The sequence below is a fragment of the Podarcis erhardii genome (assembly GCF_964252035.2).
Source record: "Podarcis erhardii genome assembly, chromosome: 4".
Classification (NCBI taxonomy): domain Eukaryota; kingdom Metazoa; phylum Chordata; class Lepidosauria; order Squamata; family Lacertidae; genus Podarcis; species Podarcis erhardii.
The window spans coordinates 93,397,083-93,412,767 of NC_138508.1; the positions used below are offsets into that span (position 1 = coordinate 93,397,083).

At 41.3% G+C, this 15,685-nt stretch overlaps 1 long non-coding RNA gene across 1 annotated transcript; it reads left to right on the forward strand.

Annotated features, from left to right (window-relative positions):
- Window positions 1–14,212: 14,212 nt before the first annotated feature.
- Window positions 14,213–15,128, forward strand: LOC309339961. The gene is made up of 2 exons (XR_014155702.1): window positions 14,213–14,307; window positions 14,952–15,128. It is a non-coding gene; the product is annotated as an uncharacterized lncRNA (long non-coding RNA).
- Window positions 15,129–15,685: the final 557 nt, after the last annotated feature.

Genomic DNA, 15,685 nt, shown 5'->3' on the forward strand with positions numbered 1-15,685 from the left:
ACAGCTCTTACAAGGTAACCTGTTCTCTCACGTTTTGAAGAAACGTATGCTGTTACTTTGGTTCCAGCAGATGTTTAAGTTCTTAGCTTTCCTTGATATGATGTTGGCCATTTTTAGTGGTTTTATATTGGATACTTTCTTATTGGTATTGTATTGTATTGTATTGTATTGTAGTCTTTGTTTTCTTTCTAGATATGATGTTCCAAGCTGCTTTGTGACCACCATGTTATGAAGGGTGGACTTCAAAACTGTTTAATAAAAATAAAAGAAATTAACAAACTTGAGAATTTAAAACGTTTTGAGAAAGAAACCTAAAGTTTCAGAAGATGTACATTGTGGTTCAGTTAAACTTGCTTCTCTTATATCATCCAACTCTGATGGAAGAGGTAAGAAGGTTCAGGGACATGGTCTTCAAAGGAAAGGAAAAAAGAGAATCTATCTTAAGTTTCAGACTTCACTTTGAAACAAAAAATCTAACTTTACAGCTTATACTGGTGCTTCAAGCATAGACAAGCAGTGCTAGATTTAAGCAATGCTTCGATCTGGGGAATGAAAATACACAAAGGATATGTTTGCAATGCCTTCCATGAGTATTTTTTTTCTTCTGGGATTCAAGAATTTCTACCAATGGTATAATCACTTTGCCCTAACAATAATGGGAATTTTTTACCGCATACAATGTGTTTAAACTGCAAAGAGCTGCAGGAACCAACTGGTTTTAGTCATCGTCAATGGCCAAAATGTGAAAAGTCAGAGGAAAACAAATAATTATGAATTAAACATCAATAAATCAGTAATCTACTTTCTAGCAATTCTTCAAACATCAACTTTTTATCCTGATGAAAGAGTGATTAGGCAATGTTAGTATCAACAGCCCTTAAGTTCAGGTGGAAATTATATTAGCCTGTTTTAATATTTCTGCTTTCACCCGTCTCAATATTGTTTTGATTTAGTAGAAGCAAAAGTATATTTCCACTTTGGATGTCTTCTTTTTTTCTCCACTTTGGGAAATGTTCAAATCAGCATACATGCAGGTATTTACAAGTATATTACATTAAAGTCTCACTCTGACAGAAAAACAAATGAAAAGCTTAGGAGAATATTTTCAAAAATATAAATATACATGACTGTAGACAGCAATATTGCTGGTGCTCATGTTGTGGGGGCAGGGAGGAGGAAAGGGAAACAGGATTCTCAGGTTTCACAAAACTCTGGACTCAAAAGCGTTTGACTTTCATTGAATTAACTGCAGCTATTTTGCCATGGCCAACTTTAAAGGCCAAGCTAGTTTCCCAATTCGCCAAGCCCCAAAGAGGCAAAGGGGAAGTGAGCTGGCTAGTGGGCTGAATCCTTCCTTCCTTCCTTCCTTCCTTCCTTCCTTCCTTCCTTCCTTCCTTCCTTTTACGTTTTTTAGTTATACTTTTCAAATTTATACATTTCATTAGTTTTACAATCCATTTATCATTTCAAAATTGACTTCCTTCCTCCTCTTTCCACGGTTCCTTAATTATTATTTTTAATATCTTCTGCATATCCAAATTCATTTAGCTTGCTCATTTAGTTACCTACTATAAAGCGTGTTCTCCTTCATGGAGAGCACGTGTTGCGGTGGGGGCCGCCAGGACACTCCAAAGTTGGGGGCGGGCTAACTGATCGTTGGCCACTGATGCGATTGGATCTTCCCTTGTTGTTGGGAAGAAGTTAATGTTGCCATTTATTGATTGACAGCCAGAAATACTAAAACTCCTTGCACGAGGCTAGGGCTTCCTCTTTTCGCCCGTGCATTGGATTGCCCCTCCCCCCCCTAGAATAGGGTTGTTCGCTTTGACCTTGCTATGCTTGTCATGGGGTCATCTGCTTTGGAGGGGGGGCCTGGTAGGAATTTTGTCCATTTGGCTGATTGGCTGGGGCCATTTGGTTTTTGCCTACTGCATAGCAAATTGTCACAACTTGTAAGGTTCGCGGTTAGGCATTGGTTTATGGTTTGGTTGGTTGGGGGGCATAGATTGGCTGTGCCTGCCCCTCTAATGCTGCTGCTGCAAGGGATTCCATTAAAGGAATTGGGGGCTAACTATTGCTTGTCCACTCTGTCAAGGGGGCTTGGGCCATAGCAATGAGCTCCTGGTTGCATTTGGGGTGAGGGCAGGTTCCCTGCTCCGCGTAACCCCCAAGTGTATTCCCCCATTCTGACTTTCGCATCGTGCGGAATGTCAGTCTGTCCCCCATGGTGGGGGCAGATAGTCGCAACCAATGCCTAAGCAACCACTCACAAATTTGTATTTTAATAAAGTTGTGGCCAAAATTATGCCAAAAATCTTAAATATAAATTCTGTGTGATGTGTGAGTTATTGGGGTGGACCTGGGGACCTTGACACACAAATATATACTCTTATAAAGCTGCAGGTTATTGCAATAATCCTGCTAATGTTTTTATCTGTTTACAATTTATCTATAAATATTTAATAAACCATTTCCATTCTTTTATAAAATGTTTGTGATCTTGATTTCTTATTCTTCTGGTAAGTTTTGCCTTTTCTGCATACTCCATAAGTTTTTGTATCCATTCTTCCTTTGCTGGGACCTCTGCTTCTTTACATTTTGGGGCAAGTAACATTCTTGCCACTATAGTCACATACATAAATAAATTTCTATACAATTTAGGTAGTTCTGTCCCTATAATTCCCAAAAGAAAAGCTTCTGATTTTTTAAATAAGAGTTATTTTAAACACCCTTTTCAATTCATTATATATCATTTCCCAGTAAGCTTGAACCTTACTACAAGACCACCACATAGGATAAAAAGAACCTTCTTTCTCTTTACATTTCCAACATTTGTTTGATTTAGATTTATAAATTTTTGCCAATTTACTTGGTATTAGAGACCAACGATAAATCGTTTTCATATAATTTTCTCTTAAACCATAGCATGCTGTAAATTTTTATATCCGAATTCCACAATCATAAATCCTTTTCTTTCTGATCCCTACAAGCCAAGTTTGATAGGTGAGTCAGGCTGCCCACCTGCCAATCATCTGACATTATTATAATTGTGTCTCCAGGGGGGAAATCATAACAATAGCCAAATACAGCAGTAATAATAATCATTCTCCACGGTGTTGGAGACCATATAAAAAGACATTGTGCATCACTCAGCCCCCCCATTTTTTATCCTTACATGGTAGGCTAAGAGATTGTGATAAGCTTCCCCCTAGCAAGTTTTTACTACTAAGTAGGGATGGGAAACTGGGTGGCGCTGTGGGTTAAACCACAGAGCCTAGGGCTTGCCAATCAGAAGGTCGGCGGTTCGAATCCCCATGTCGGGGTGAGCTCCTGTTGCTCGGTCCCTGCTCCTGCCAACCTAGCAGTTTGAAAGCACGTCAAAGTGCAACGATGTTTGCATGGACAGGCGGAGTCCCCAGATCCTGCGCGGTCCCCCCTGTCATGTGGAATAACGACTCAAGACAACGTGCTATGGGATTAAATTGGCCACAACTTTATTAAATATCAAATGTGGGTAGACCTTGGCTCAAGCATTGGGCGTTCTCCCTCCCCAGTCCCCAGCCGGGGACCTAGGGAGCATCAGGGTTATTCAGTGTGGGGGGGGGGATGGGCCGGCTCTGGAGAACATATGTTCAAGCAGAGATAGCCGCCCCCGTAATGCCGCCACCGCAGGGGAGAGCAATGACGACCTTTCAGCGTATGGTCAAAGCCTCCCTTCAGAAAACCCCTTTAACGGGGAACCCTGGTATCTCCGCCGCAAAGAGGAAGATGGACAAAACCGCCAAAGTTGTGACGTTTTGCTACGGGAAAGGCGAAACCTGCCAATGCAGGGAAATTCCTTTCCAGCCCTTTAACAGCGACCTTAACGTAGCAGCGCCCGCATACCTGTGAAGAAAAGTTAACCTGCAAAACCTGTGAGGAAAAGTTAACCTGCAAAATAAGACATTGACTGAGGGTGGGTAAGGTGGGAGAAGCTCTGGAGCCAAGTGAGAATTCCCAGGTAAGATCCTCCCTCTATTGTGTGGGCAGGTAATCCCTCCCCTACCTGGCCTGGTCTCCTTGGCAACGCTTCCTCCAGGTGGGATTGGACAACTGACTGAGGTAGGCGGAGACCTCCAGGTATCCCACCCGAGGGAAGGCAAAGCCAAGCCTATGCTGTTGGAGCCGCTCCAGATCTAGGGGCTGCATGCGTCCACGCAAAGGGCGCCCCCCGTTTTAAGTGGGGAGTGGTCATTCCGTGCACTGCTCTGGTTCGCCAGAAGTGACTTAGTCATGCTGGCCGCATGCCCCGGAAGCTGTACACTGGCTCCCTCGGCCAATAAAGCGAGTTGAGCGCTGCAACCCCAGAGTCGGCCACAACTGGACCTAATGGTCAGGGGTCCCTTTACCTTTACCTTAGGGATGGGAAAATGGGTCTCCCAATGGTCCAACTCTCTAATGGTTATTATTTACAGGTTAATGCTAAGAGATTACTACAAGTTTCTAGAGTGTCCTTATAAAAGGAAGCAGCCATGATTTCCTGGAATTCAAAGAAGTTATATTCTAGAGTCAGCTACTCCTGTGGATTTCAGGAAGCTTTGTTTGATTAAAAAATGGGAAGGGAGGCAAATCTATGCTAATTAGCATAGCTGTCATCTACAGTATGATTAAATTTATATATTTCTCCCAGAATAAATGGCTCCATATGGCAACCTTATCAATTTTTATTTTTGTTTTGACAACTTGAACAGAAGCCAAAGGAAAGTCCTTTCAAAAATGTCATGGTTGTATTAAACATCATTAAGACCAAGCCAATGTTTATACAGAAGCTTTTCAGCACTATTGTAATATATATATATATATATAGAGAGAGAGAGAGTATACTTTAGGTTTAAACATCTTGCTATGTGAAGGTTTGGGCTGCTGCAAAAATGGGGGTTTGGTTGGCAAGTACTGTATTGGTCCGAATATAAGCCGCAAATAAGCCGCACTTTTAAAATTGGGGGGGGGGGGGAGAGAGACAATACCCAAATATAAGTCGCTCCCTTAAAATTCCGTAGGCACTCACATCCATAAAATGGCAAATGTAGAAGAAAATCCTATGGGTACTAGAGAGGACCCGTAAATAAACGCAATGAGTGACATTAGAATTAATTGCACAACAGTCTCAACCTCACAAATCGACAATAAAACAATTTTTGTTCCATTTTACCGTAAGTCTGTTTCAGCAGTGATATCATAAAGGCCCATTTTTGTAAGGTTGCGAATTTAAGCCATTTTTTGTTGGGTTTTCTTAATATTGATGTGGTCAGTGTTGCTACTCAGAGATGTGGGTTTGTAATTATAATCTGCATGGCAGCACATCTGTGAGCTTTTGACAAGGGGTGTTTTGCAGCTGTTTGATTATTATTTAAAAATAAACGTAAGCAAAGATATTGCGGGCAGGTTTTTATTCCATCGCCCCAGTCACTGCGCAAACTCGGCTGGCAAAGAAGGTCTAGCATGTTTCATCAGTGATATTGTAAAAGCCAATTTTTGTAAGGTCGCGAATTTTTTATTTTTTATTTTTAAGTTCAAACACCTTATGTAGTCATTCTTTTTTATTTTATTTTTTTGTTGAGACATTAGGGGGGAAAGGGGTGGAAGGGGAGGAGATGGGTGGGGGTGGGGTCGGTGGCAATGTTTCTAGTTTGCTTAATTGGTGTCAGTATTGCTCGTGCAGTTTCTCTGCTGTTCATTTGTGTTTCTTTGGTGGTGAGAGAGGTTGGGGCTGGCCTAGGGTGTGGTTGTTTGTTTGTGATTGGCTGTGGTGATCTTTGTTTTCGTGTGTGAGTAGGGTGGGTGGGTGTTTTGGATCAGGTTAGGTCGTGAATTTAAGCCACATTTTAACTTTAACTTTAACTTTAACTTCATGGTCAGAATTTGGGGTGTGTGTGTGTGGCTTATATTCAGGTCAATAAGGTATTTGGCCGTAAGGTAGTACACTCTCTAGCAAAAGAAACCCAACTCTTTGTCAATGGGATCAGGCTTTGAATGGGGATGAACATCAGCTGATGTGATGAGACAAATAGATGTCACTTAACCTGGGATGACATGAGCTTGAAGCCACATAGAAAGAAAGCACAGGGAGACAACACTCTGCCCAATTTCATGAAGCCTCTTCGTATAGTCCAGTGCTTCTCAAATTTGGTTCTCCAGATGTTTTTGGACTACAATTCCAATCATCCCTGGTCACTGGTCCTGCCAGATAGGGATGATGGGAGTTGTAGTCCAGAAACAGCAGGAGACCCAAGTTTGGGGAAAATGTTTGTAAAAGTTGAAAACGAAAAATATTTTTTTAAAGAATTTTTGTGTGGGGGGAAAACACTGGTATATTGTGTATGCTTTGTATGTGTTAGACGGCGGCTTGTAACATCTTCACTATTAACAATATAATAGTTTCATTCATGTAAATGGTTTTTCCAGGTTTAGGGTATTTTAAATGTTTGGTACATTGCTGCCAGACAGTAGCTCCATCCCCAGGACCTGCTGAAGAGAGCGTTTGTTCTCATTCTGAAAGATTTATATGCTGTCCTGGTTTATATACCTTGATCTCCATTAATACCTTTATTATTTGTATGGCCTAGCTGAGGATATGAGAAAATGGATGTTAATCTGCGTGTGGTTTGTACTATTCACTGGACTGCAAATCCTTTATTATCTCCATGTTGATAGGCTTTATCCTATGGATATTAAGAACACGAGGGGCTTTAAAAATATTATTTCTAAATGGAAACAGCTTTGTATAGCCGTCTTTAAGAATATGTGGAAGATCTATAACTTTTTCACAAAATATTAAATAGGGCCAGACTGCCACCATACAATAGTGCAGCTTTTGCCCATTAAATATACCTGACTCCAAGGCAAAAAGTGAGATGGATCTGAATTGCCTGAGAATTGATCCAAAATGCTAGCACAGGACCAGATTTGTCTTTAAAACAAAGTATTGTTTTGTTTCTGCTTTTTCTTTTAAAAAAGCCATTTCCTTTTTTCAAAAAAAGGAGAAAATATAATAATTTATATTTTTAGAAAAAATATTAAAAATATAACATTTTTAATAGTTTGTGTCAGGGAACTGACATCGGAGCCAGAAGTGGAGGCAGGGCTCCCAAGCGATGCTGGAGAAGGGCCAAGCAGGGAGAGAGGGGACTCATCAGCTGGGGAAGGAAATCAGCGTAACACCAGGGATAAAGGGGGGCGGATGGGGGAATCGGAGAGAGGGCTCCAGGACTCTTTGCTGGAGACCAGCGGGGAGAGCACAGGTCCTCTGCTACCCACACCCACCCTGCGCAGAAGACTTCCGCGCAGGGAAAGTAGGCGTAGACTTGGCGTCAAAGAGCTTTTGTGCTGGAAGAAGTTCAAGAAACGCCCACTGACGGATTCTGCTAGCGACTGAACAGCCACGAAGTGAAGGGCTGTCCAGCCAGGAAAGGTTTAACCAGGCTACCTAGCCAGGAGTGGCGGCAACTTACGCACGAGCAACCCCATATAACCATTACAGTTTGTTACAATGAAACTACACAAAACCACAAACACAGCTTTGTCATAGATAAATATAATAAATCCAACTATTGCATGTAGAGACCTTCTTGGCTGACATTGTATAATGATGTCTTTATATTAGGATGGAAAGTTAGCTTCTCTGGAAATGTGGTATGGCCTAAAATTTCAGAGTTTCAGACTATGATAAGTTTGGAAGTAAAACTATTCCTGCAGAGTATGAAACAATCCATGGAATGCATTTCCAGAAGTTCAAGCATGTCTGAAAGTTCCTTTGCACCCAAACATTTCTGTAACAAAACCCAGTGGTTCCATCCATTTCTAGTTATAAATTTAATCTAGTTTTAAGATACATTCTTCAAGACTGTGGTCAGTCAAGGGAAAACTGGCTTGGTATGCAATGGCTCCCTCATCGCTAGGCTAGGCTTCCATCCATATCCACACATCTGAATGGGCATTTGCTAGTAAAGTAATGAAAAATCAGTGTTAACCATTTCAATATTTGACATTATTTTCTTTTTGTTCCTATTAGAATAACCTCATAATAGGTTGTGCACGAGTCATGGAATTGCAGTGCCATAACCAATAAAATGTAGTGACCAAAGAAAATAATGAATAGATATGGAATCCCATTTTTTGACTCAACATCCCATGCAAGGTTCTGGGATCTATTTCACATGCCAAACTGCCTTCTTCCCCAAACTCATGCGACAGTCAAATAGGATTTTAAATGTAAACTGCAAGGACTGTAAAAGTATCAGCTACATTAATTCTGCACATAAGCTTAAGACTTGACAATGATAGAAGCATATATGACATAAATATAAACGTGCAAAGATTAGCACCGAGTCCTCATTTTCTTATTTCCTACAAAAGTAACTGTTGAAGGCTGAAGCAGGTGGATGTAAAATTTGTTTAATATTCTGAAGGTGTCAAGGAAGTCTGTTTTATTCCATTTCAACTGAATTTGTATCCCTTTTAATAAAAAAGGTCCTCTTCATCATTTAGCTTTTGCACAAGACATTAACTTCTAATCTTACAATTTACATAAAAGCTGGCTGTTGTTAAGACATCTCATAAAGCAAGCACAGAAATGAATGTTAAAAATGAGGGGAAGGCTTGCAATGTTTAAACGCTTACTACTGAATTTTCAAGAGGAACAAGAATGTGAAAAAAGGTAGACAAGAGAAAAATATGTTCTTTAAGATTCCTTAGCATAACTTGGGCAAGTTTTCTCTATCTTAAATTTAATACTCTATATGTTTTACAATACAGTGGTACCTCGGGTTACATACGCTTCAGGTTACATACACTTCAGGTTACAGACTCTGCTAACCCAGAAATATTACCTCGGGTTAAGAACTTTGCTTCAGGATGAGAACAGAAATTGTGCTCCAGCAGAAGGCCCCATGAGCTAAAGTGGTGCTTCAGGTTAAGAACAGTTTCAGGTTAAGAACGGACCTCCGGAACGAATTAAGTACTTAACCCGAGGTACCACTGTAAGTCTTGCAAGTAACGCTATTACAAATTCTCAGAGACCTCTAGAATATAACATAACACATTATAATTATATTTATCACCACAAGGTTCAACACTGGCCAACTCCCATGGAACGGGTTTGGGGTGGTCCAAGTCTGGTGGACCCATTCCATCAACATGGAGGTTGTGGAATGATGAACTGATCATGGCCTCAATGCCATGCCAACCCTCAACCTGCTTGCTGCTATCACCATTGTACAGTCAGGTTATTTTGCTTCTCTTATGGGTCACATAATGCGCCTTCCTGGGTAACTGGCCTTAGATGCCTGAACACCCCAAAATCGCATAAGCTGGGTGATTTCAAGATAGCAGCCTTGCTGGCAAAGAATTTTGTTTGATCTTCATTTTTAAACCAACCAACTAAATTCTTAACTAAGGCTAATACATAATCAGAAATAAATTATCCTTCAGAATTTGCACTTCTCCAAAGTTTGCAATACATCTTCTACCTACAGCCTTCACCAGCACGGTGCCCTCTTGATGTTTTGGATTACAACTCCCATCAGCCCCTGCCAGTGAAGGCTGTTTTTCCCCCATTTCTATTCCCTCATTCTCCCCTGAATGCTGAAGCATCCTTTGGCTTGCAACTGTCTCATCTCTCATTTGCTTCCTATTTCTCCCTGACTCAGGGACAGACTTCAGCAGCTAAGCCACAAATTGTCTTTTGCTTTACTTTCACAACAACAACAAAATTCCTTTCTGGGGGGGGAAAGTATATTCAATTGATATTCAGGAATATTGGGATGCAACATTATAACGTATTGTGCTCCAGTGTTTCTGAATACAGGCAATGTGAAGTTGACAGGGAGCAGAATTACACTGTTGCTGCCATCCCTGGCTGAGGCTGCAAACACAGTAACCCATCTGTAGCACAAAATTGTAATTCTCCTGAATCCAGAATTATTCTTGATCATCCTCAACTCACTGCTTTCATTCCAGATCCTGCTTTCTGCAAGGGCAAAAAAAGACCACTATGGAAACCAAATATGGGCAAAATCACCTACAAGTCTGTGATATCTCCGACTTCAATGGCCATTGAAATGATAACAATTTATTTATTAATTTGTTTAATTTATTTCAACATATACGACCCAATCTACCCCTTCCTGCATCTGCAAGTCTGCACATAGGAATGAATGTCCCTTAGAAAGAATGGAGTGTTTCCTCACAATTCTGTTGAGATAAAAACAATTGTGTGTCGAGGTCCCCAGGCCACCCCAATAACTCACACATCACACATCAAATTTTGTTTAAGGTTTTTGGCAAGATTTTGGCCACAACTTTATTTAAATACACACATGTGAGTGGTTGCTTAGGCATTGGTTACGACTATCTGTCCTTGCCCCAGGGACAGAACTGACTTCCGGATTCCAGCGGAAGCCAGTCAGGGAAACAATATTGGGGAGAAATGAAGCTGGGCCTCAGTCCCTCACTTCTCACCCGCATGCTCCTCGTGGCTTGCCCGGCCCAAGTCCAATGCCAGGGACAAGGACGAAAAGGATGGCAAGCCCCTGGATTCCTTTAACGGAATTCCCTTTCCGCACCACCATTGGAGGGGTAGGCACTTACCCCTCCACCAAACAATTTGAACCAATGCCTAACCCCCAACCTTACAAGTTGTGACAATTTGCTATGCAGTAGGCAAAACCAAATGGCACCAGCCAATCAGTGAAATGGACAAAATTCCTACCAGGCCCGTGCCTCAAGAGCAGACGACCCCATGACAGGCATAGCAAGGTCAAATGCAAAGAACCCTCAATTCAGGGAGGGTGGGCGGGTGATCTGGTGCAAGCAGCCCAAGAGGATGCCCAAAGCTGGGCGTCCAGCAGTTAAAACCTCTGACCAATCCTCCAAATTGGCAACAAGGAAATCTCCCCGGAGACTCAATTTACCCAATCACTGCCTGAGTCCCCTCCAAACATCCGCCCAATAACAGTGGGGTGGCCTGCAAGCCCCCACCGCAACACATGCTCTCTGTTAGGGAAAACACATTGAGTCAACCTCCTTCTCTATGCTCATTTATATGACTCCTCCCTCCCAAATGTAAGAAGCAGAAAAATGAACCCTGTTTTCCAGGGAAATGAAAAAATCTACAAAATGGGAGCAGTGCACAACTAATAAATAGTAGTAGTAGTAGTAGTAATTTATTTATACCCTGCCCATATGGCTGGGTTTGCCCAGCCACTCTGGGCAGCTCCAACAGAATATTAAAAGCACAATAAAACATCAAACATGAAAAACTTCCCTAAACAGCGCTGCCGTTTGCTGTCTTCTAAAAGTCAGATAGTTGTTTATTTCCTTGACATCTGGTGGGAGGGCATTCCACAGGGCGGGCACCACTACTGAGAAGGCCCTCTGCCTGGTTCCCTGTAGCCTCACTTCTCTCAGTGAGAGAAACGCCAGAAGACCCTCAGAGCTGGACCTCAGGCTGAATGGTGGGGGTGGAGACATTCCTTCAGGTATACTGGGCCGAGGCTGTTTAGGGCTTTAAAGGTCAGCACCAACACTTTGAATTGTGCTTGGAAATGTACTGGGACCCAATGTAGGTCTTTCAGGACCGGTGTTATATGGTCTCAGCGGCCACTCCCAGTCACCAATCTAGCTGCCACATTCTCAGTGCTCAGTGCGTCATAATGTTCCTGGCTATCACTTTCAATAGAATGGCCATCTGTGCCTCTTATAAGTAGATTGAATGGCCCCTTTCTAAGATGTAAGCATGGGAGAAGATGCATTATGGCTTTATTTTCTAAACACATACAGAATGAATTAGGAGAATAAAATGGATATATACTAAAGAAGTAGAAACTAAATGCAGATGTTCCAACTGCTTTATTACTTCTCTCTCTTTTCCCCCTAATTACTTTTGGGCTCTTCTTGCTTCTGAGAAAACTGGAGGTAGAATTAACTTTCATGAGAGGCAGGAGGAATTTAATATGACCAAATAACACCTTACCAGCAAAATAAATATCGTGATTATGTCTTTTCGAAGCTATTTCCCTCCCTCCAGCAAAGCTAATACAAATAGTTGTTTTGTTCTTATCTATTATGTATTGTGTTATCAGAACAATGTTAGGGGCATATGCTCAGCAAAACTGGGTACTACCATTTATAAATGAAGCAGAGGCAGAAAACAGGTAGAAGGAACAATTAGAGCTCATTATATGTGAAATATATCAGAAAAGGAAATGCATTAAGCGTTTGGTTGTTTTCCACATGAAATACCAGAAGACAAAATGTGAGGATATATTCTGGTACAGGAGGCTGATGCTCTCTCATAACATTAAAACACATGGACATTTAATGAAGCTGAATTTCAGGGCAGATAGAAGAAAGCAGTTCTTCATGTGACAAAATATGGAGCTCACTCCAACAGGAGCCAGTGATGACCAGCAACTTGGATGGCTTTGAAAGAGGATTAGACAAATTTGTGTCAGTCAAGGCTATCAGTTTCTACTAGCCATTGTCAGTGTCATAGTGTGGAGGGAGGGCACAGGGGCTGTTACCCCAGGTTAAAAATGGTTGGGGGTGCAAAATTTCAACACTCGGTGCTGCCTCAATACAGCTGTGTGCTTCTGTTGCTAGGCTTCATGCGAACCAGGAAGTGACCTCTCCAGACAATGGAACGACTCTTCTTTTCTTATCTTATATCTGTGGCTGCAATCTCTTGGGTGATGCAGACACCGTTAGGCAGTCAAATGCACATACATACTCCATCCGTTTCCTCCCCACCCCCCACTCCGTGTGGCCCCGGGTGCTGGCAACCCACGCTAAGCCACTGGTCATGATAGCTGTGCTCTACCTTCACGTAGCTACCAAGCCAAACCTGGTTCTATGGAACTAACCTCTGTGAACTAAGGTGGGGGAGTTAAGAGAGATGAATGCAGAATCCTGTGTATAGGGTCCAGAATGATCCAAATGGGAAATAAGTACTAAAGCATGAAGAGGGGGAAATGTTGAAATGGTGCAGTCTAAGCGTCAGAAGGGAATAAAGAGAAAGTAAAGTGAAAATGAAAAGGATTTTAGGGGAAATAAAAACCTATAAAAACTGCATGTGTCTGAAACTGTTCATGAACCAAATTTCCAGGCATCAAAAGGCTGGCTCAGAGAAAATAGCGAAGAGCAGCTTCAAAAACTGAAGCAAGAAAAGAAAAGAAAGCTGGACTCCAGAGAATAAGCGGAAATAGAAAAATTGAGCTAAGTAAAAAAAATAAAATTAAGCGGGAAAGAGAAAGAAGTGAGCTCTAACACGGAACACAGTCTTTTTTTTTTTATCTCCAATGACACCCCAAATTTTTCTGCATTCTGATTTGTCATTTCCCCCCCTCATCCCACTTTTTCTTAAACACACACACACAAAATCAGCTCTGTATCAGTAAGTGGAAGGTCACAGGAGAGACCTGTGACCAGTTTTCCATTGTTTTAGGGTTTTCCATTGAATCAGTTTTCCATCGTTTTAGGGTTTGACATGTTCTTAACATTACTGGGGCACAAGGAAGCTCACACAGCCCTGCCAGTCGCATGGAGTAACAAATCTTCACACTTCACATTGACTATGGACTTATTAGCATTTCTGCTTCTCAGATTTCAAGACAGTTATTCAGGTGAACTCTACCAAAATTTTCTTCCATTCTATTCCACAGTTTTGGGGGTAACCATGCAAACAGATTTGTCCCCCAAACTGAGTTCAGTAACACCTCTCCAGATGTTGTTGATCTTCAGATCCAATCATCCCCAACCACCATGGCCAATGATCAGGGGTGATAGGAGTCCAACGTCTGGAAAACCCCATGTTGACTACCCCTGATTTATGGGTACAAGTGGTGTTCACACATTACATCCAATCAGTGTGTACCTGTGTGTACCTATGTATAGAACAGTTGAGCTGTCCAAATCAATAAATTTACACCATTTCACAGCTTATGCATGTGTTCAGCATAATGTGTTTTTACCAAGCGGGGAGGTTTGGTAAAATTCCCAGGAAGAGAGTTGGCCTGAAGGGAGGCTTCAGTTTGTGGTAAAGCTGGAGGAGGACATGTTGAAATTTAAGGATTTTTTAAATAAAAAAAGAAGCCCCATAAAATGCCTACATACTTGTAATGATGAATCAAAACTTGACGGATTATTGCTATTGTGTTTACATTTTAATTTTTTGTTAGCTTGTCTAGGAAATGACTGCCTGAAGAAGCAGGGTAAAAATCACCCAAAATAAGCAAGCAAGGAAGAAATCTCTGGATTATAACCACTGTGAATGTGAGTTGTGTTTTCCATACTTACTAGGGAGGAAGCTTTAGTAAAGACAGTGGAATTTCCTTCTAATTAAGCATGCAAATGATTGCACTGATAAACTACAAGACTTAAGTTCTGTTGAACAGAATGTGCTTTCTTGCTCAGACATTGATGCAGATGGAAGGCATTTCTGATTTATTCCCCTTTGTTACCTAGAAATCAGTATATGTGCTTTAATTTGTACCAAGAAAAACGAGGCTGATCTCGTGCCCATAAGTAGTACTTTTAAGATAATTCAGGGTGACACTCTCATCAGGTTTTTCCAATACAGTTTAAACCAACATTAAAACAGAAATGGATTTTTCAAGGAACCGAGTCTGTGGGAAGGGCTTTCAAAAGTCATGTGAAAACATGGGCAATCATAGTATTAAGGAAATGACAGCTTACAGCAAGTAAAATTGATTTTGAACAGTTCATGGTGATGAAGCATGATAAAATTTAGGGCGGGGTGTAAGAAGGAGGAGGCACATGTATTTCAAGATGAAAGACTGAGTGTTCAGGAGACACATTTAGATACTTCCGAAATTAAACCTGAAACAACTTGACATGTTGGGTTTGTTCACACTGACCTTGTGTGGTACGGCATAGCTTCTCTCTTTTTTTGTTAGGTAACAACCATTGTGGGTGCTATAAACCTGTGGGCTATTAATTCCATTCGGTGAAGCATGAAACAACCCAACTATGAAAATAAGCTATCTCAAAACTGTCCTTTATCGGGGAAGAAGTAACAACACCTGGTTGGTTTCATTTCTAAATAAAAAATAGCCAGACTCATTTCTAGAAGATATAGCGTTCTTTTGAAGTGTGGTTGTTATCTAGTTTGCTACAGTATGCAGAAAACAACATGCACAACTTTGCATCAAATGTTATATTGTACACAAGAGCCAGGATGGCTGGTTGTGGTGGGTGAATAATTGGTGGCCAAAGGGGATGAGCGCCCAGAGAATGACAATTCAATGCCAGGTGACAAGCCGCAGAAACATATTGTCCATTATGAGACTGGAAGCAAGCATGCTTACAAAAATATTTCCAGAGCACTGCACATATGGTATTCTAATTAAAGGACTTCTGTGTGTATGCCTTTAAAGCAGCCGGGCTGCGGGGATTTGATCCGTTGAACACTGATCAAGCATTTGCAAAATCTCATTTAACATTCTAAAAGATGGAGAAACAGTGCTTGATTCATATCACAACCAAACACTACAAGCTGGGCAAATTCATAAATTCAATCGGTTAACTAATTATACACTTCAAAAGCATCACTATCTGCTACTAACTGAGCCTATGGTTCACATTTCTCACTGTGGAATATAGCGAAGAAGCCTCTCAAATTTACCTGATA